Below are 22,790 nucleotides of genomic sequence, written 5' to 3' on the forward strand. Positions count from 1 at the left end.
TATATATATATATATATATATATATATATACATACATACACACACATACATATGCATATATATACACACATATATACGTATACATATATATGTATATATGTACATATATGTATATATACACAGTATACATACACATATATATACATATATACATATATATACATATACACATACATATGCGCACACACACACGCACACACTCATGCATGCATGCCATCAAAAAGAATGAAATCTTGCTATTTGCAATGATGTGGATTGAACTTAAGTGTATTACAGTAAGTCAAATAAGCCAGTCAGAGAAAGATTAAGTATCATATGATTTCACTGATACGTGAAACTTAAGAAATAAAACATATGAACATAGGGGAAGGGAAGGAAAGATAAGATAAAGACAGTGAGGGAAACAAACCATAAAAGACTCTTTACTACAGAAAACAAACCACAGGTTGATGGAGGTGGGTGGGGATGGACATTAAGGAGGGTACTTGTGATCAGTACTGGGTTTTATATGTAAGTGATGAATCACTAAATTTTCCTAAAATCAACACCACACTACATGTTAACAAACTTGAATTTAAATAAAATCCTGGAAGAAAACAAATACGATATCCAGCATATGGCAGGATAATAGACTAAACAAATACCCCCTTGTGCACAACTAGTACTAGTCCTAGAGAACAGACTGTAGGAAGCACCTCACCCAGAGGGGCTGAGGAACTGGCTCCAGCTCTTCCAGTCATTCTTCCACCACCTCATCAGGAGGACCCATCCTACTAGTGACCAACATTTGTGATTCCATAGTGAATTTATACTAAGGAAAAAAGAAAATAAAAATAAGGTAAACATATTAAAACAAGAAAACAAAGTAGTTAGGGGCTGGGAAGGGAAGGAGAGGTGGAGAGGAGAGAGAAACTCTAAAAATTCTGAACCTCAAATGAAGAATGGTCAAATGAGTCACAGAGTGAACCAAAATCCTCTGTTTATAGCTCCGTGCATCCTAACCAGTGTTGCCACATAACAATACCCCACCGGGCACTGTCCAATTGTAACTTATTCTTGAAAGTCCTTGTCTTTCTGCTTGAAACAAACAGAGGCATCTATAAAAATGGGGTTTAGATCAGGTCCCTTACAGCCAATCCTCCTCTGCCAAATCTCCTAAAGCTATTCTTGTGTTACAGACTCTAAGACCCTCCTATGACATTTTCCTTTCTCCCCATAATTTTCTTCTCACTCTGTTATCTGTATCTAAACTGATAGTCTCTAATATTCTCCAAATTACTCCATTCATGTACATCAAAGATTTGATTAAGCCCATTTTACCTCCCCGGTGCCCTAAAATAAAAAAAATGTTTGTTGAATTTTTATAAAAATTTGCCTTATGCTCTAACTGCCTCAGTAGAGATCCATATTCTGAGCCATTTGTCTACTTCCATCTCTACTTCCTGACCACCTTTCCCATGCTTTATTTTCTTTTATTCTTGATCTAAGGACTATATTCCTATACATTGGAGTCTGCCCTGGGAAATGGCACAATTCTGCATTTCTGGTACTGACTTGAAGCTCCTGCCCTAGTTTCTGCTCATTTTGATGATACGCCTTCTGCGCATATCCAGAAAATACAAGACAGTAACAAAACTCCTGGCCAGACAGACACAGGCCCTCTAACTACATGATCTTTTTAAACTGCATCACCAAACACTAGAATGAAGAATTTTACATGGGTCATCACCCACTGTTTAATTCTAATTACTGTTTGATCATCAGTTAAGATAGAGAAGCTACCAGTTTCTCTCTCTCTCTCTCTCTCTCTCTCTCTCTCTCTCTCTCTCTCTCTCTCTCCCTCTCTGATGGCATCTATGCTGTCTTGATATTCTTGGCTTGTTCAATTTTTGAAGCCTAAAAAAGTTGGCCAAAAAGGCTATGGCCCTTCCTCACTTCCATTTATAATCAGTGAGCTCATTCATTGATTTAGGATTTACCGATTATGGGTTTTTCTCCCTCTAGTGTATATTATGTTTAATTTATTTCCCTCAAAAATCAATTCTAAACATTCTGGGAGGCACCACTGCCATTTCAGAAATCGTTTCAACTAAAAAACATATGTCTTTATTACATTTCAAGTGTGTTCTTTGTTTTTAAGTTCTGCATGAATACCAGATATGCTCTGTGTGGCACATGGACATCAAGGACATAGATTCCCTCACCATGAGCACAGTGAGTTGCTTTCCAGTGACCAGCAGTGTACAAAACTGGCTATTAATCTTGGCCATCCCTTGTAGTGAAACATTTTTATGTGACCCATATGTATTCCATGGAATCCTTGGTTTGGGGAATTTATTTTTTATGTTTTCACTTTTGTGGTCAAAGACAGTAGATATTTGTAAACATCAGAATTCTTTACCATCTGTGTCTTTCCTGTTTAATATATTCTTGCCATAGCACAAGTGGGCTAAATAATTGATGGGGCCATATGAATGGGTATAAAAGATGAGTTTTAGATAACAGATCCAGAAAGGAAAAGAGGGAAGCCTGAGTACAACAGACAGGTTTCTAGTGAACAAGGTCTTAAGAAAACAGGCTAATGCACAATGCTATAAACAATCAAGGGATAAAACATCCCATCCTGTCATAGGGCAGAGAGATAGTTGTAGAAGTTAGTATTACAGAAAATATCACTTTGGTTAAATCTTTAAAGTCAAAGAAAATGTTAGGTAGGTAGATGAGGAAGAAAACTATTTACAAGAAAGGAAATGTGAAATCTAAAAAGGCAAATTTGAGTAGCCACAGAGAAAACCAGTGTGTATGGCACTAGATAAATGCTTGAATATGTGGATGGAAAGGAAGCAACAGACTAGACAAAAATTGCTGAATGAAATCAGTATGGATATAGATATGCAACAGACTATAAAAGTATTTATGTAGTAGGCTAAGTAAAATTAACACATTATTTTTGACTAAAGTGATTATAAATATATTCCTGAGCCCAAGAAGGGATAAATAATTTGTGTCATTTTTTAAACTACTTTACTGAGGTATGACTGACATACAAAAAGGTATACATATTTAATGCCTACAACTTCAGTTTGGAAATAAGTATATTCTTGAGAGACCACCACAATCTATGTCATAAACATGTTGATCATCTTCAAAAATATCCTACCGTTGCTATTTATTACTATTTTTTGGTGTGAGAACACTAATGTCTACTCTCTTAGCAAAGTTTTAAGTAAATGATGTTGTTAACTATAGGCACTATACTATATAGCAGATCTTTAGGACTTAGTCATCTTATATAACTGAAACATTATACCTCCTGACTAATAACTTCCCAGTCCCTCATCTCCCTGCTCCTGGCAACTACCGTTATACTCCCTGTTTCTAGGAGTTTTGACTATTTTTGTTTGCTCATATAAGTGGTATCACTGGTGGAGCTACTATGGAAAACAGTACAGCAGTTCCTCAAAAAATCAAAAATAGAAACAGTGTATGAACCAGCAATTCCACTTCTGAATATAAATCCAAAGGGATGGAAATCAAGATCTTGAAGACTTATCTGCAATCCCATGTTTATTGTGGCATTGATCGTAATAGCCAAGATGTGGAAAAAACCCAAGTCTCCAATGAATACAGAAATTTGGTACACATAGACAATAGAATATTATTCAGCCTTTAAAAAGAGGGAAATCCATTTGTGACAACATGGATAGACCTGGAAGACATTATGCTAAGAGAAATGAGCCAGACACAGAAGAAAAAAATTGTTGTATGGTTTTGAAACTGTAAGTATCAGAAATGAAATTTGAATGTATACCTAATTTAAAGCATGATTTATTGCTTATAACATGCCGCATCTGATTTAACTGGATATGGAGTAAAATTATTCCCATACATTTTCTACATATTACTTTCAGATTTATCTTTCCTTTAGACTATTTTAATTACATGGTCTCTTTGTTACACAATTTTCAATCATTCTCTGTTATACAGAGAATAAAGTAGGCCACAGAATGAATTCATAGCCTGATATCCATTATTCTTCACAATCTTTCCAAAAAGTTTCACCACTCATATTCCTATCTCATTGTTCACATGATTAAATTCCAGTTTCTAGCTAACCTGCTCTAAAAATTATGCTTTAGTTCCATGACTTTTTTCTTCCATTAGTTAGAATTTTTTTTTACAAGTTTTTATTTAAATTCCAGTTAGTTAACACACAGTGTAACATTAGTTTAAGGTGCAGAATCTAGTGATTCATCAGGTACATACAGTACCCAGGGCCCATCACAAGTGTCCCCCTTAATACCCATCACCCATTTAGCCCATCCCTCGCACACTTTCCCTTCATCAACCCTCAGTTTGTTCTGTATAGTTAAGAATAAATATGTTTCTTGGTTTCCCTCTCTTTTTCTCCATTTTCATCTTTTTGGTTTTTAAATTCCACATGAATGAAATCATACAGTATTTGTCTTTCTGTGAATGACTTATTTCACTTCCCAGGATACTCTAACTCCATGCACATTGTTGCAAATGGTAAAATTGCATTCTTTTTGATGACTGAGCAATATTCCATCATGTGTATGTGTGTGTATACATTGGAATCAGTGCGAGATATGCTATATGAATCCATTTTTCTTTCCACTGGGTGTCAGTGTCCTCACATCAATTTAATTGTGGGTATTTAGCTCCTCTGAGTGTGATCTTCTTTTAGTGTTTTTTTTTTGTTTGAGAGAGAGAGAGAGACAGAGAGACAGAGAGAAAGCACATGCACATGTGCAAGAGAGAACAAGTCAAGGAGGGGCAGAGAGAGAGGGGACAGAGGATCCAAAGCTGGCTGACAACAGAGAGACCCATGCAGTGCTAGAACTCATGAACCAAACTGCGAGATCGTGACCCCAGCTGAAGTCTGACACCTGATGGACTGAGCCAACCAGGCACCCCACTCTAAGTGGGATTTTAATGTGGAACATATTTTTCATACTTCATGGTTCTTAAATGCAAGTCGACCATTTCTTTTGGTGCTTCTGAAATAAAACAGGAATCTTCAACACTGAAGGAAAAATCCGGTTGTCCTGGACTTACTGAAAATGGCACTATTCTATTCTACTTAGGTAAGAGCTCTAATTGATATGAGTCAACTATTGTATTGTCAAAACTTTTCCTCGAGTTCAAGATGGCCATTCAAAGTAGTAGGGACATCATTATTACTAAATTCTTTGAGCACCACTACATGATAGCCATAATGCTAAGTGCTTTACTTACGTTATCCCATTTAAATTTCACAGCTATCCCAGGAAATACGGGTATTACCCAGTCTTACAGAAAAAGTTACCTGCTATAAATTGAAGAATCTGAGGTTCAGAGAGATTACCCAACTTGCTCAAGTTTATAAAATTACTAAGCAGTTAGCTCTTACCAAGTGTATAATTAATTTTCTCCAAAAGTTAGGAATATAGGTTGAAATGAGAAAGCCAACCATTGACTGGCTTTCAGATAACATTGTTTTCTTCTATTGTAACTTTGTTGTATTTCATCTTATAATAATTAGAGAGATACTAGGTGATTTTATATCATCCTCAAACTAGGGAACCAAAGGGAGAAATATATCTGTTGTTGTTGTGTTATTGTTATCATTGCCTTAAACCTAGTATTTCATGTACTAGAATATGCTTACCTTATCCATCATTACATATCAATTTGCCGGGGCTGGGGGGGGGGGTAGATGTATACAAATGGGCATTAGAAAGACAAACAGAAAAATTGTGTGCGTATCTCTGCATTTTTATGTGTTTTTAGGTGATTGCTATAGACTCCAAATTTTACCACTATAAAACAAAATTTTACATGAAGTTCAACATAAAAAGGACATTTTTCTTTTCCTAGGATGTTTCTACAAGTGACCAACATATTGACCATTTTTTGGCAGGTTTTTTTTTCCCCTTTTACGTGCCTCAAATGGCACAATCAATCAAATTGACTATACAACGATCCAGAATAGCCATTAAGAAACAACTCTGAGGTGAAATGCTTTGACCTTTATAAAACTTTAAAGATTGACTTCCCTAAGGATCAATTCCTGACCCTAGACTTTACCTTTGGAAGTTGACATGGTGAGGCTCTCTATCAATGTAAAATCTCATTGAAGTCTTTCACTTTCTTAAGAGTTATATGCAACTCCATTTATCACTTTCTTTTGGTGGAATAATACCTCCCCCAAATACCCTTGAAATCTGTAAAAATTCCATGATAGCACCTTTTTCAAAATTTTGGGTAAAAAAAACACATTTATAGATTTTTTTAACATAAAGAGTTGCAATGGCAGCTCTCCCATAGCTAATATATTTCATATATACACTTCTTATTTCAGGGAAAAAGAAATTGCTCCAATTGAAGAGTAACATTAGGCCACCAACAAATGCATAATACTTATGTGTAATTGGAGTACATTGGTTACTCAACCTTCTTGGAAGTGTAATAAGTACGTGATATGTCTGCTATATGAAGGGCAATATTCTCCATGCTATGGTTGGAGTATTAGCAGATGATTTGGGTTTGAAAGAATAGAGACTGATTCTGAATGGTCCCGGCAGAAATTTACTGAAAGGATTCTGAACAAAGAACTCAGAGAACATCTAGAAAATCAGGCTGTGTCAGGATCCAAACAGAATCTTCTGGCAAGGAGTAATCCCACTGGCTGTTACTGCCAGCACCATTAACACTTCCACCAGTCAGCTCTAACGACACAGTGGATACTACATGTTCTCTATGCTCTTAATTGCACTTGTGGACCCTGCACTCAGCTATAGCTACAGTTAAAATCACAGTCTGACCCTGTCCATTCATTTCACCTCCTCCAAAATCAAAGTACAGAGTATATGTATTTCTCATCACCATGTTTGGATCATGTACCAGCTGCTAAATGAAGGATGGAGAAAAGGAAATGCATAAGATATCCCCTTGTATCCTTTAGTGGAAGGGGCTGCCAAGATTATTCAGCTTTATGAAAGCCAAAATTGAGATGAGTTTGTGATGAAGACATTTTGGAAATACCAACATAGGGTATAAGGTAAAAAGGAGTGGCATAAGTCAAAAATTTTTACACGGTCCCAGACAAAGAGTTTCACTTCAGGTGGCAGGTGATAAAAGGATCTATTAAATGGCATTAGATATAAAGTTTGAAGGTGTATAATTCAAACGTTAAATGGAAAAATACCAGTTTTAAATGTTTTGGGGAAAAAGAGAATACTTTCAATATGGTCTATGAGGCAAGTATAAGCCTCTTACCAAAATAGTAGGAAGACATTAGAAGGAAAAATTAGAGACTAATATCCCTTTTGAGTGTAATCACAAAAAATAAAATATTAACATATTTAACCAAATAATATATTAAAAACACATTACCTCATGACCAGTTGTATCTCATCTAAGGGATATAAGGTTAATTTAACAGTTGAAAAAGCAACAAAGTAGTTCATGGCATTAGCTGAGTTAAAAAAAATACATATTCTCCTTAACAAATACACAAAAACCACTTGGCAAATTCAGTGTTCATTCATGTTTTTAAAGAAAATATTCACAGCACCCTAAAATATAAGACAACCTCCTCAATCTGTTAAGTATTGGCAACAAAACATGAAAAACTAATATATATTTAATGTTGAAACATTGAATACTTTCTCAAAGGTCAAAAACAAGTCAAGGCTACCAGTTACTTAATTCTACTTAACATTATGCTAGAAGATAATTAAATGAAAGGCAAAGAGATGAGAAAGGACAAAGTAAAACTCTATTTTCAGATGACATTGTTGTATAAAAGAAAATGCTATTCAATTTATAAAAAAAACATACTAGAAATAATTAGGTCAACATGCAAAAAAATCAATCGTTTTTCTATATAGTAGCTGAAACTAGTAGACATGAAATAGAAGAAATATCACTTATGAAATTATCAAGTAACATCAAATAGCTAGGAATAAATACAAAATCTCAAAATGAGAAATTGAAAAAGACAAGAAAAAGATCAAACACGTTCATGTGTTGGAAGGTCAAATTATTAAAATATCCATTCTCCCCAAATTTAGGTATACTAAATTCAAGCTGATGTCAACTTTTACAAAGTATACAAAATCTCAAGTAGCCAAAGTCATCTTGATGAATAAGAGCTAAGTTAGAAAACTTGAACCACCTGATTTCAAGACCTACTATAATCACAACAGTGTGATATTAGTCTAAAAATAGATAAAACTGGCTAAAATGAACAAATCAGGAGACTATAGATGCTGGAGAGGATGTGGAGAAACGGGAACTCTCTTGCACCGATGGTGGGAATGCAAACTGGTGCAGCCACTCTGGAAAACAGTGTGGAGTTTCCTCAAAAAAATTAAAAATAGATCTACCCTATGACCCAGCAATAGCACTGCTAGGAATTTACCCAAGGGATACAGGAGTGCTGATGCATGAGGGGACTTGTACCCAAATGTTTATAGAAGCACTTTCAACAATAGCCAAATTATGGAAAAAGCCTAAATGTCCATCAACTGATGAACGAAGAAATTGTGGTTTACATACACAATGGAATACTATGTGACAATGAGAAAGAATGAAATATGGCCTTTTGTAGCAACGTGGATGGAACTGGAGAGTGTTATGCTAAGTGAAATAAGTCATACAGAGAAAGACAGATACCGTATGTTTTCACTTTTATGTGGATCCTGAGAAACTTAACAGAAGACCATGGGGGAGGGGAAGGAAGAAAAAAGAGAGGGATGAAGGCAAACCATCAGAGACTCTTAAAAACTGAGAATAAACTGAGGGTTGATGGGGGGTGGGAGCGAGGGGAGGGTGGGTGATGGGCATTGAGGAGGGCACCTGTTGGGATGAGCACTGCGTATTGTATGGAAACCAATTTGACAATAAATTTCCTATTAAAAAATAAATGAAATAAAAATAAAAATAGATAAATTCAACACATGAGTGGTTGAATCACACCCACGCATGATTAACTGATTTTATTTTATTTTTTTTCAACGTTTATTTATTTTTGGGACAGAGAGAGACAGAGCATGAACGGGGGAAGGGCAGAGAGAGAGGGAGACACAGAATCGGAAACAGGCTCCAGGCTCTGAGCCATCAGCCCAGAGCCTGACGCGGGGCTCGAACACACGGACCGCAAGATCGTGACCTGGCTGAAGTCGGATGCTTAACTGACTGCGCCACCCAGGCGCCCCTGATTTTAAACTAATGTGGCAAGTCAATTATGTGGGTAAAGGAAACTATTTTGGCACTAAAAAATATATTCGCGTGGGGAGGAAAACAATATCAAACACTCACCTCATACACAAATATTAAGTTGGGGTAGATCACAGACCTAAACATTAAATCTTGACTGTAATATTTCCAGAAGAAGATATAAGGCAATATATTTACAATACTGAGGTCAAATCATCCTTAGAGAGTTAAGGATTTATTATGAGCATGAGTAAGGATTTGAAGGTATGGACTCATGGGATATATGGAAAATGATACTTATGTATCTATTACATTAAACATTGTTAAGTACCTCCCTATGTGCTATTTGTCTGGAATAAAGCAGTGAAGAATGAAGACAAAATTCCTGCTTTCATTGAATAGGAAAGAAGGGAGGAAGGGAGGAGGAAGGGAGGAAGGGGGGAAGGGGGAAGGGAAGAGGAAGGGGGAAGGGAGGGGGACGGGGGAAAGGGAGGGGGACGGGGGGAAAGGGAGGGGGACGGGGGGGAAGGGAGGGGGACGGGGGGGGAAGGGAGGGGGATGGGGGGAAGGGAGGGGGACGGGGGGGAAGGGAGGGGGACGGGGGGGAAGGGAGGGGGACGGGGAAGGGAAAGAGAGGAGAAAGAAATTAGGAAGAATTACAGATAAAGAGGCCTCCATTTTAATAGACTTTTTTTTTTTTAAGGTTTTGGTGATTCTCTCTAGAAACAGTACAGAAGCTGGAATGAAAAAGAAAAGACCATGATAGGAGAATGACATCACCAAAAGAGTGGTGTAGTGGACCCCAGTCTGTCTCCCCCAGAGATCAACAATTAGCTATCAACAAACAAAAATCTCTGGGGGAGCTCTGAAGTACACAAGAAATTTCAACAAATGGAACAAAGAAATCTGAGAATAACTACACTAAAAAAAAAAAAAAAAAAGACCTTAATTTTACATCATCATCCCATCCCCCAAGCCGGCATTGCACAGCGCCAAAGGAAGCTGCCCAACTCGAAAGGAGTCCCTTTGCTGGGAAAGAAAGAGCAGAGTGAGCAACCAGCTTCCCAAGCCTTCTGGGGCATCCCAAGAGTCCCACTTCAGTTTGACCTCATGCAGACTAGCAAAACAATGACACTCTGAGATGACCAGGAAAAAAAAGGAAAAAAAGCGGGAGCTATCCATGGTATCCACCCAGCAGGACCAAGTGCAATTCACAGCAATCTGCTCTGCAAACACAGCAGCTTTCACCACTGAATAAAACCAAAGGTCAGCACGCATTTCTGTGAATACTGCAGATTATTTCACCAGCTTTTACCCCACAGGTATTCACGTTCACTGATGTCACCAACTGGAGTCCTTCTAGCTCCTTCCCCACCAATGACCCGAGCCCTGGGAATGCACTTGTAGCCAGCCTAGGCCTCCCCAACTGCACAGTGCAAGATGACAGACCTGATCCCCATGTGTGACCTCCAAACTCACGTATATGCTTGAGGCTAGGCGCCCCTCCCCCCCACCAGCTGTATACTTGTATGTCACCAGTCCAACGTCTTACACTGGCCTCCAATGGGGTGTGAACGCCTAACAAAGACTGTGAAGCCATTGGAGAGCATGCTGACGGCCAGGGACCCCACAGCTGCTTGTGGACCCAAATCAGACCCTGTTTTATGACACTGGCCTTCACCACTGCACACACCTACAGCTAACCCCTCTAGCTGTGCACACACATGTTCTGCAGCTGCCAGCATGCCTGGAGTTGGCTCTGGTCCTTGTCTCCTGCCTGATTCCACCACTGTGCATGTATCTGTAATCAGCCCCTGCCACTCTGCACAGACACCTGTGGCTGGCTTCCACAGCTGAGTGTGTGCACACCAGTGACTCTGGCTAGCACTGTTTCCCACCTTGGTCTCTGACCACTGGGCCTGTGAGTGCTGCCAAGGAACCTAATAGCCCTGTATCCAATGTGGACACCCACAGCACTCTCCAAGGAACACGTGATGGCCAATGCTGTGAACCCTCAGCAACTTGAACCAAAGAGACCTAAGCCTTGCCCAGACCTGGTGCCACCACATGTCCATGCATTTGGCACCCTGCACCACCAGATACTATCATACAAGAAACTTATGGATCAATATCCCAGTGCAAAATAATATCCCAGTGCAAAAACTTTCAACAAAATATTAGCAAACTGAATTCAAACAAACTACATTATATTATGGATGTCTGAATGAACCATTGAACCCTTAAAATAATTATGCAACAAAGCACTAAATAAAATGTACTCCATTTATGACTCTGCAAAAGATTAGATTACAATTTCACAACTTTTATTTTAAAAAATTACATTTTTACTATGATTCTCTGAGATAGCAAAGCTCCCTGAAGTTATCTTTCTTTCCCAAAGTAGCTGATTCAGTGTATAATTTTGTATTCAATGTCACCTTTGTTAAATAGGTAAAGACATTCCAGCCAGCTCTTTCATCTCTGATATTCTACACTGTATCAGTTGCCACTAAACCAAGGTACATCTTCTTTATCATCAAATACAATTAGTCTGAGTTTATATCTATCTCTATCTTTCCATTCTTAACATAAATCTCAGCAAGTTGAATTCTATGGGATTTGAAAAGGAAGTTTATCAACTGTGCTTTAAGTCAAAGCACAATATTTAAAACTGTCATTATTTATATAACAGCATATTTATTGTTTATGTTATTCTTCCCTCATCAGGGCATTGCAGCTCAGAATCATGTCTGTGAATAGTGGGCAAAAAGAAATGTCTGCATTCTAAGGGCTTCCAGTTGTGGGGTGAGGCCATTTTGCTACTGGGCTTTCAGAAAAAGACTCTGGGGAGTCTGGAATGACTTAAGCAGGAGCCTACTTTATTGGAGAAGGTAGGGCTGTTTCTATCCCTATAGAGGAAAGCCAGGGGTGCTATAAAGGAATAATTAAGAAAAAGTTTTGCAACAAATATACACCCATACATCTAAAAAGAAGGAAATACTGCCATTTGCAACTACACAGATGGAACTGGAGACCATTATGCTAAGCAAAACAAACAAGACACAGAAAGGAAATAGTGCTGATCTCATCTCTATATGAAATCAAAACCAGTCAAACTCAGAACCAGAGTAGAATGCTGGTTGTCAGGGTTCAGGGAAGGGGGTGTGGAATGGGTGTTAATGGTCAAGGAATACTAATTTTCAGCTTTTCAAAATGAGGAAGTTCTAGCGATCTAATATACAGCATGGTGGGGACAGTTTAAAAATATCGTGTTGTGTGTCTGAAACTTGTGAAGATAGATCTTAAATTAAAACAACACACACAAAAAATGGTAACTATGTAGAGGTGATGGATATGTTAATTAGCTTGATTATGGTGATCCTTTCACAATGTATACATTTATAAGATACACATAAATCAAGTTGTACACTTTAAACACATACAATTTTTATAAGTCAGAAATATATAAACTTGAGGGCACCTGGGTGGCTTACTTGGCTAAGCGACTGACTCTTGATCTAGGCTCAGGTCATGATCTCACTGATGAGATTGAGCCCCACATCAGGCTCTGTGCTGGCAGGGCAGAGCCTGCTTTGGATTCTCTCACCCTCTCTCTCCGCCCCTCCCCTGCTTGTGCTCCATCTCTCTCAAAACAAATAAAACATTTTTAAAAGATAAAGAAGCATGTAAAAAATAGCCTTATTGAGATATCTGAACCACCCTATTTTTACTAGGTTGAAAATTTTTTGAATCTCTTGACTAACATAGCTCCTGATTTTGCTGAGGCATAGAGCAAGATGGACTTGGAATAAGGTGAAACATCCTACATTTCTACGGTTTGTCCCAGTTTACAAGCAGGTGACTGGGGAAGTGTCCAAAAGGCTACAGGACCTTCAAAGCTCAGCTCTGGCAGAATGGAACCTCTCTGACAAGAGCTGAAGTAAATGAAGAAGGTAACATCACCAACCAACAGCTCTCATTCTTGGAAAATGCACCAAAAAAGGGGGTCCTCAGAGGCACACACTAGTGTGCCTCCATGAAAGAGGCAACATTTGGCCACCTATATACAGAGGAAGTAGGAATAATCCAAAAGGATTTAACTGTTAATGTGCAGGAGAAGGCAACATTTCTCTATCAGATACAGAGATAGCATTTTTCCCCCTCCCAATTTTGGCTGTTACAATCCCAGGAAATGTTTCTCCCACCAACTTAGAATTAAGTCAAGCAGCTTTGGCAAGATGGGAAGAACGGAGCTTTAAATCAAAATATGATGTTGAAGTTTCACATGAACAGGACTGATAATCATTAAGAACCAAACTAATTAATGGTAAATCATGGGATCAAGTGGATATATCATTCAACATCTGTTTATTCAGTGAGATATAGAAGTACAAAATAGCCTGGTTAAGCTTATTATTAGAAAAAAGTTTATGCATCAATAAGTTAAAATTCACCACTAAATAAACTTAATTTCCTACATGCTAGCATCGTTTGAGAAGACAAAGTAGTATATTTGAAAGAGTATAGGATTTGGAATTCAAATCCTAGTTCTACTACTAATTAGGTATCACTGAATAGCACACTTAATCTCCTCACATCTACTTATTCACAAGGATATAAGAAAATCTTACTTCCGTAACTCACAGGATTATTTTGGGGATTAAATTAAGATAATAAACCAAAAAAAAAAAAAACCACCTTCTAAACTGCAATACAATTCAATACCACTAATAGTAATAGAGGAGAGATTTAGAAACTATGTAGTATGTGTCTGATTCCATGGCATAAATGTTTTCTTCATAGCTTTGATGCCTTTCACCCCAGTTTCACAACATTTGAAAAAATATCACACCTACAAAGATCTCAATATGCACTTTGGTACAAGGTATACTTAACAAAGGAGACAAAATCATGGAATGAATCTGAAAGAAAAGACAAGAGTGCATTATGGAAACCAACATCATCCTGTTTGCTGTTCATGTTTATTCATGTATTTTGTCCTTTTTTAGTCAATGTCTGATATGTTGTTTCAGCCACTATTCTACGTGTTCATATCTTAACAGAATTTAATTGGTGAAGGAGAGGAAAGTTTCCAAGTTGCAGAGAAAAAAGCAAAATACACACACATATGCAGATATCTAACACATGTATGTATAACATGTACAAATATATGTATACATTATATACATGTATACATTATATACGTGTGTGTGTATATATGTAAACATGCCCGTATTCATATTTCTCAAAGTTTTGGAAATTTTGAGTTTTTTGAAGAAGAAATAAAGGAAGAGTATCAAATGACAGGTGGTAAGGGTCAATCTGGCTCTTTTCAGTAACAAAGCTAAGAAAATGCTCTCTGAGGAAGGGATATGTATGCACACACTTAAATGAGGTGAAAATCCCTATGACTAACTGTTCTAAGAACTTTCCAGTCAGAAGATTACAACAGCAAAGGAACTATGCCTGGGATTCACTGGAAGTATTTCAGGAATGGTCAGACTCAGGAAAAAAAAACAAAAAAACTGAGAATCTAGTAGGGGCCTCACAGGTGTGCTTGGAGGCTAATAGATTTCGAAAGGGAACTTTCATTGTTCGAAGATAACTGTGGAAGGTTGACAAAGAAACTGATTCTTATGAAATGACTTAAGCTAAAATTGTGCTAGTCTTGAAAGAAAAAGTTGAGGTGTTGGCTGGAATGGTAGAAGTTGAGATGATAAGGAGTGTGTGTAGTCAGAATTCATTTTGTATGTAGATACTTCAAGATTTGTGTATGGGTGGTTAAAGAGATAAATTAAGAGTAACTCTAAGATTGCTATATTTTAAAAAGATAGATAAGAAAGAATGGAGATATGGCCATTGTATAACCCAAGATCAGAGAGTATATGTCTTCCACATACTCTGTTTGCACCTTATCCTAAATTTGTAAACTTACTTTAAGTCTTTTGGTTCTCAGTGTATTTTGTATTGATTTAACAAACCAAATATTTAAAGCATTTTAATTCGGTCTTTGAACATTTTTGTTCTAGGACACTGAGGCAGCTTGCCTAGTAGTGTACTTGAAAGTTACCATTACCTCAAGGTAATTTTCCTTATGATAGAGGAAATGGGAAATATTGCAATAGCCAGAGGAATGTGGGGGTTTTAAAAAGGATTTTGAGAGATAATATAGAAATATTATTTATTGTTGGTAGTGACCCATTAAGGGGGGGAGGGAGATTATGATGCAAGTTGGAGAGAAAATTTGTGCTCATACAAAACCCTGCATACTAACATTTACAGCAGCTTTATTCCTTGATAACCCCAAACTGGAAGCAACCTAAATATTTTTCAATTAGCGAAAGCTTAAACAAACCATGTTACCCTACACCTTGGAATATTACTTAGCAAAAAAGGCAACAGACACCTCCAACAACTTGTATTAAGGGAATATTGGTCACTGAAGAAAAACCAATCCTGGGTTACATACTTTATAGTTCCATTTATTTAACATTCAGGACATGACAAAATAACAGAAAGGGAAAATAGATTAGGAAAAGAGACAGCTATTTTCATAAAAGCATGAGGGATGATGGAACTGTTCTGTGCCTTCACTGTGGTTGTGGCCACAGGAGTATACTTATGTGATAAACCCGTGGAAAACTAAATACACACATACACACACAAATGAGTGCATGTAAACCTGATGAAATTTGAATAAGATCAGTAGACTGTATCAATGTTAATTTCTTGGTTGTAATACTGGAATATAGTTATATAAGATATTAACATTGGGGGAAATTGAGTGAAGGGTAAATGGGATCTTTCTGTATTATTTCTTCCAACCTCTTGTAAATCTACACTTATTTCAAAATAATTTTAAAGAATATATACTGAAAGTCAAGAGGAAATGGAAAATGGGAATAGAATCCTATGTATGTTTGAAAATACTGAATCAGTAAATGAAAACCTTTCCACCAAGAAAGCTCAACACCTGGATGATTTCAGAGAACTTTCCCACCTACTGAAGAAACAAAGAATATTTTAAATCTTCCCCTCCAGAGAATCAAAAGGGGAAACTCTGATGACGTGCATGTTATTTATTGGTGAAATATAGGAACAATTCCAACTTAATTCAAAATACCTCAAATACAAGATGAATTGAGAGAGTACCATAGAGATAGGTATGTGAAAGCAACAACAATAAAAGGGTAATGGTAGAATCTAGATTGTGGGTATACATGACTTCACTGTGCAATTCTTTCAAATTCTCTTCATGCTAACATTTTCTTAAGAAAATGTTGAAAGATGTAAGGGTAAAAATTAGAGACCATAAATACAGACAACACCTAGGAGAAATATTGCCACCAAGGGGTCCAGAGTAGGTGAGAAAGGAGAGTTTCAGAGACTGGCTTTAGAGGATAGTGCAGACAGCTTATATATGATGCTAAGTGTGAAAACAACACAACTCAAAATGTTACAAAACAATGAGAATATCATGATTATTTTTACTAAGTGTAAAAAATAATTTGATAAAATTGAACAATCTTTCATGATCAAAACTCTCAGCAAACCATTTATAGAAATATAAGGGAACTAGCTCAACTACGTCATTTCTAACAAATAGATCTATAGAATATTGATTGCCAACAACGTACTTAGAGATGAAATAGCGTTTTTCCCGAGGGCAAGTACAAGATAAGGATGATCCATTACATTTCTTCTATTCATCATTGTACTGGAAGACCTAGCTAGTACATTAGGGTATATATTTTTATGGTTCAGCCATTTTTAATAAATGAAAAAGAGTACCTCTGTTTATTATAGATGTAATCATTTACAAAGAAATCACCTTATGCTGTGTACCTTTCAGAATTAAACAAAACCACATAATTAGTTTGCATTAAAGCAGTGCAAAAACAGGGCGCCTGGGTGGCGCAGTCGGTTGAGCGTCCGACTTCAGCCAGGTCATGATCTCGCGGTCCGTGAGTTTGGGCCCCGCGTCAGGCTCTGGGCTGATGGCTCAGAGCCTGGAGCCTGTTTCCGATTCTGTGTCTCCCTCTCTCTCTGCCCCTCCCCCCGTTCATGCTCTGTCTCTCTCTGTCCCAAAAATAAATAAACGTTGAAAAAAAAATTTTTTTTACATAAAAAAAAAAAGCAGTGCAAAAATACAATTCACATTTACAACATGGTATGATCTTATATCACTTTGCTAGATACCTAGATCAAGATATAGATGATTAGTTTTGTAAGAAATTCAAACCATGTACAAGCCAGCACCAAGGAAATGCTATAAATAGTTAACAACCTTCCTCATTATTAGAAAGCTTTAAACCACCCTACTGATTCCTTCTACCTTTCATAGTAAATCAAATGGTCAAAAAGCCAATCACAAAGGCAGCTTGACATGCATGAGGCTTCACAGAAGAAGGCCAAGTTAACTCAGAGTGTAATCCTTATTTAAGCATATTATCTAACCGCCCCATGGATATGAGATGTGGAACTTTGACATACAGCAATTACAAAAGAGCCTCCTAAAAAGTGGGCAGGTATGCTACAGCCTGGAGGTAATGTTTATCATAAATACCTGTGGACAATTTCAAGGCCTCAATGTCAGTAGGAGATCCCAGCAATTGCTGATTAGCAGTTCTGATCTCAGGCAATGGAAGCAGACATCATAGAAAGACATGCTAGAAAACAAAAGAACGGTTTTATGGCATTACAGACACTTAGAGGTAGGAAAGATCCCAGAAATCAGTTTTTTTTTTTTAATTCAACACACGAAATCCAAGATGGAATATATCTTAGTTCAAGGTCAAGAAACTTAGGAGATACCAGAAACAGGAGTCAAGAATCAGGTTTGTTCACCTCCAGTTCAAAGTTCTGCCCTCAACAAGATAGTGCTAGTAACCACCATGGAGAAATCCCTATGTAGGTGCATATAATCACCTTAGGAAGAATTTGGCATCTGCCAGTGGAAGTTGTTCTGGCTTTATTCCTGAATTTTCTGTTCCATAAAATATTGAAGAGGGACCAGGTGCTACATTCACATGAAAGATTTGAGCAAAACATTGCAGTAGAATCATAGCATCACAGATCATCCAACCGGAAATGCACTGAACTGGAGACCCAGTACTGTCTTTGAATGAGTAACTGGTGAAGCAGGGTCATGTGGAAGGTCAATTTTCTCTTAAATGAAGCAAACAACAATGTTTTGGGCTCCAGCTGAAACATGCTGGATAGATTCACTTTATATCTACCACTTCAGCTTGAAGTTAACTAGTAACCACTCAATGAATGATAAATTGGCTAAAAGTTATTTTTGGAATGTCCAGAATCTAAGAAACAGAACCTACCATTGCACAAAACATTTTTTTCTATCCCCTCTTTCATTATTTTTATAGATCAGAGTGAGTGGGGAAACATCATGAATTTCATGCATCCTAGATACTTTTGCCTTTGTAGGCTCCTTCCTCTATAAAGATATGAAAATTATGTTTTTCAAATGCATTGGCATAAAACATTATTAACATATTACAGCAGTTTTTCACCCCAAAGCTTATTTTTCCTAATAAAAATTTTAAGTTGAAAACATTTTAAAGAGCCCCTGAAATTATGGCCAGACTGAGGCACCGTGTCTACTGTGTTTAATAGTTAAGTTGGCCCTCAGAAGGCTAACATCTTTCTTAAGGGCTGTGGAACTGCCTTGGATTTCACCAATCAGCAAACTCAGGATGCCAAAACTTGCTTTCATATCTTCAATTTGTCATAAGTAGGAACATAGGACTTATTTAAAAGCCATTTTCATACATTTCATACATTTTTCATTCAGACCTTAGCCATGGCTAAGGAAAAACAGAGGGACCCTTTTGTAGATAGATGTTCCTTGGCTCAAAGTGAAACTCTTGTACATTTGCTGTTAGGGTAAGGGTTTATTGGGGCGCCTGGGTGGCTCAGTCGATTAGGTGTCCAACTTCGGCTCAGGTCATGATCTCACGGTTTGTGGGTTTGAGCTCCGCGTCGGGCTCTGTGCTGACAGCTCAGAGCCCAGAGCCTCTTCAGGTTCTGTGTCTCACTCTCTCTCTGCCCCCTCCCCTGCTCACGCTCTCGGTCTCAAAAATAAGTTAAAAAACATTAAAAATTTAAGGTTAAAGGTTTACTCCTTTTCTCAGAAAAGTCACACTTTATTTTGAGCATGAGAGAACAGTTGAATTTGCAAAATTTAGATTTACAAATAACAAAATTCACAGTACTTTAAAATAAACTTTATGCTAATATATACTTTAAACATGATCTTTCCTTTAACAGGGTCACTACATTTTATTGCATGGTACTCTTGAAGGGAAAAAAGAAAAATGTTCTACATGTGAGGATTTAGAAAGAGTTGAACTCATTGTGCACCACGAGTACATTCATCAAGCATGTACTTCTAACAATTCTTTTGGTCATATCAAGATTAACTGAACCAGAAATAAGTTCTCAACAGAATAAAACAAAGGATATAAAAAAGAACGGTGGTTTGATTTCTTTGTGGTCTATCACTGCTGATGTTTGATATTAGTAATTGGGGATCCTATTATGTTCACCTATGTGGTGTTTCAGGGTTTTTAAAATTACTGCAACAATGAATCCTTACTTCTCAAACTACTGCTTACCAAAATTCATTGTGTGGGGTGCCTGGGCGGCTCAGTTGGTGAGTATCCGACTTCAGTTCAGGTCATGATCTCACTGCTCCTGAGTTCAAGCCCTACATTAGGCTCTGTGCAGGCAGCTCCGAGCTTCGAACCTGCTTTGGATTCTGTGTCTCCCTCTCTCTCTCTCTGTTCCTCCCCCATCCAATTCATTGCTTCAAGACCTCCAGATACTAACATATATTCAGGTAGGAATATAAATATATTCGACCTGTTTTTCTTCACACAACTAAAGGGAGTATGTCAGTGAATGTCTGCTTTGTTTCTATTTTGAATTATTTTCTATAGTAAAATACTTTTCTGATAGCATTTTCCATTGTACAGGGTGGCATGGTGCTGTATAAAATAATCTCTGGAGGTATTTGGCTTCTACTCTTATGGTAGCAGCTTCAAATTTCCCCAGTTGTGTATCTCATAAAAAATTTAACTGGAATCAGGTGCAGTAATAAGTTGAACTTCTGGTTGAATGACACATAGTGATTTAATCCAGACCCAATCATGTTCAATTCATTAAAGTGAAGAATGCTTTTCAATCTTTCAGATAAAGTCCGTAATATAAATCTGGAGGATATGTACTCTAAATTCAGCGGTTTCTTTGACCTTATCTTCTTTGTCTGTTTTAAGACACCATCTGGATTGGGTCATAGGAGATAATCTCTCATTTGGGCCAGATACTAAAGGAAAATAAATCAGTAGGAAAAGGATGAAATTGAAGTAGGGGACTATGGAATACAATAAATCAAAGCAATGTATCTCATTAAAGAAACAGCAGTGAGTAGCTCAAGAATTTGCACTTCGCTTTGTTTTCACCTCCTTAGGCCTAAATTCCTCATCTCCTTACCATGTGGCTCTTATTAGCAAGTCTTACCACTGTCTATACCCTTCCTGGATTACTTAGGGGTATTAGGAAATTTATGAACTCCGTGGTAGCTCTGCCATATTGGACAGAGTACCGTCAATGTGCACATTTCACTAGAATTCAAGGACCAGGGAAATCAATCAGAAATAAACTCCAAAGGATGGTGACTATGGAGCAAATTCAGGATATTCTCCCAGAACAAAACAAAACGAAACGAAACTAAACAATCGCTAAACTGTTTCCATCATTGTTTTGAATTAGCTACAAGTTCCCAAAACACATCTAAAACTAAGAAGATTCTTAAAGAATTGCTACATTGTTTATAGAGGATAAAGATAACAATCATTAAAACGTTTATGATACATTACATTCTGTATACTTTACGGAAGAAAGATCAACATAATGAGTTGTATTATTTATGGCCTAGAGTGTTTATTTCATATATTTGCAAGCAAACAGAGTCTAGTATGCCATGAATAATTAGTGACAATTCTCCTGGACTTCAGCTAGATTTGTCTGTTGTGAATCTTGCTCGTCTTCTTTCCTGGTGCATCAGACCATTACACCCTTCATTGGGGAGTTGAACGTCTTAGCATCTCCCTTTGTTAGGCTGGGTAATCACAGAAATATAAAGAGAAATGGGATCACATTCCTGCAATCGATTCTCATGCACAACACAGGCAATTCTTTCAACGACATAGTGCGAAAATGGCAATCCAGCTTTCAGTTAAACACTTGAGTGATGGGGAGCTCATAGTCCATCACCGGGTATTTCTCATTTTCTAAGCCTTGATGTGAGACTGAAGCATGTTTCCTGTTAATTTCCTATGTTAGAACTTCAGGAGCTAGACAGAACAACCATTTAAATGCCAAAAAGCAGCTATCCATTTTCCACTCATCTGTTTTCTCTTCCAATTCTTTCAGCAATTCTAGATGGGTAGTTTCTGGTGTTCCTTCACAATGTTCTCTATTTTCCTCCAAACAAGCTCTCTTTAGTAACTTGGTCACAAAATATATCCCCCTGCAAGTACAGAAACATTTTACAGACTCGTAGTGGGCAGCTAATTCTTGCAGTGTCCAAAGAAAGAATATACATATTAGTACAGATATTTGGGGCCTAAAAACAAAGAAGTGAATTCTCATTTTTTCTGTCTTTCACATTGCACTTGGCTTTTGGAAAACTCCCTATTATCCCAAGGATGCCAGGGAATTATTACATTTATGACAAGGTATTATGGTAAATCTCTTTGACATTCAGGGATAAGTCATGCCAAATAGTTACAGAGTAATAGTAGGGAGGTGGGGATTTCTATTCAGCCTCTGAAAGGAGAATTTAAAATGGTGTCAGCAAGTTGGTATCAATGTGCCAAAACTTTAGAAGCTCTGCTTTGAGTTCCACATCTGGGATCCTAGTGTATACAGAGATTCTGAATGATCTTTTCATTGATTGCTGCTTTAAATGTTAATTTCACTGGCTCTGCCCTTCATATTTTCACCTCTTTTTGCTACTCCATGGCAAGTTATAACACTGAGCTCATTTACAATTTATTGTTAACTTTGTTAAAATTTCATGCTATGACAGTCTAGTTGGTTAAGCCATCGAGCAACTAAATTTGGTGGAGTTTCACATTTTCTCATCAGGTGAATTATCTCTGTGGAAATTCTTTGTGCCAAACAAAGACTCGATAAAGTAATGCAAAGCATGTTTATGTTGCTTTAACTAATAATATCTGTGCTGTTAAGCAATATCCAAGGACAGACTCTTGTGAGCTCTCATCTCACAGAAATAGAAAAATACTATGAAAAGCCGACACAAATTAATACAAATAATTCTTAGTCCCCAAATCAAACACCCTTTACACTGCAGCTAAACTATTTCTGAACTATAAACCTGGTTATAGAAGTCCTTTGTACAAATCTCTAAAGGACAATGTTTAGAGTCCTGTGTATGGATATTTCACCTTCAGAGATGAAAAAAAGAATAGATGACAGCCTGTACATGGAAAATTTCAGCAAAATTATTTTTACCTGGCTAA

This window comes from Acinonyx jubatus, chromosome D4 (assembly GCF_027475565.1).
Source record: "Acinonyx jubatus isolate Ajub_Pintada_27869175 chromosome D4, VMU_Ajub_asm_v1.0, whole genome shotgun sequence".
NCBI classification, from domain to species: Eukaryota; Metazoa; Chordata; class Mammalia; order Carnivora; family Felidae; genus Acinonyx; species Acinonyx jubatus.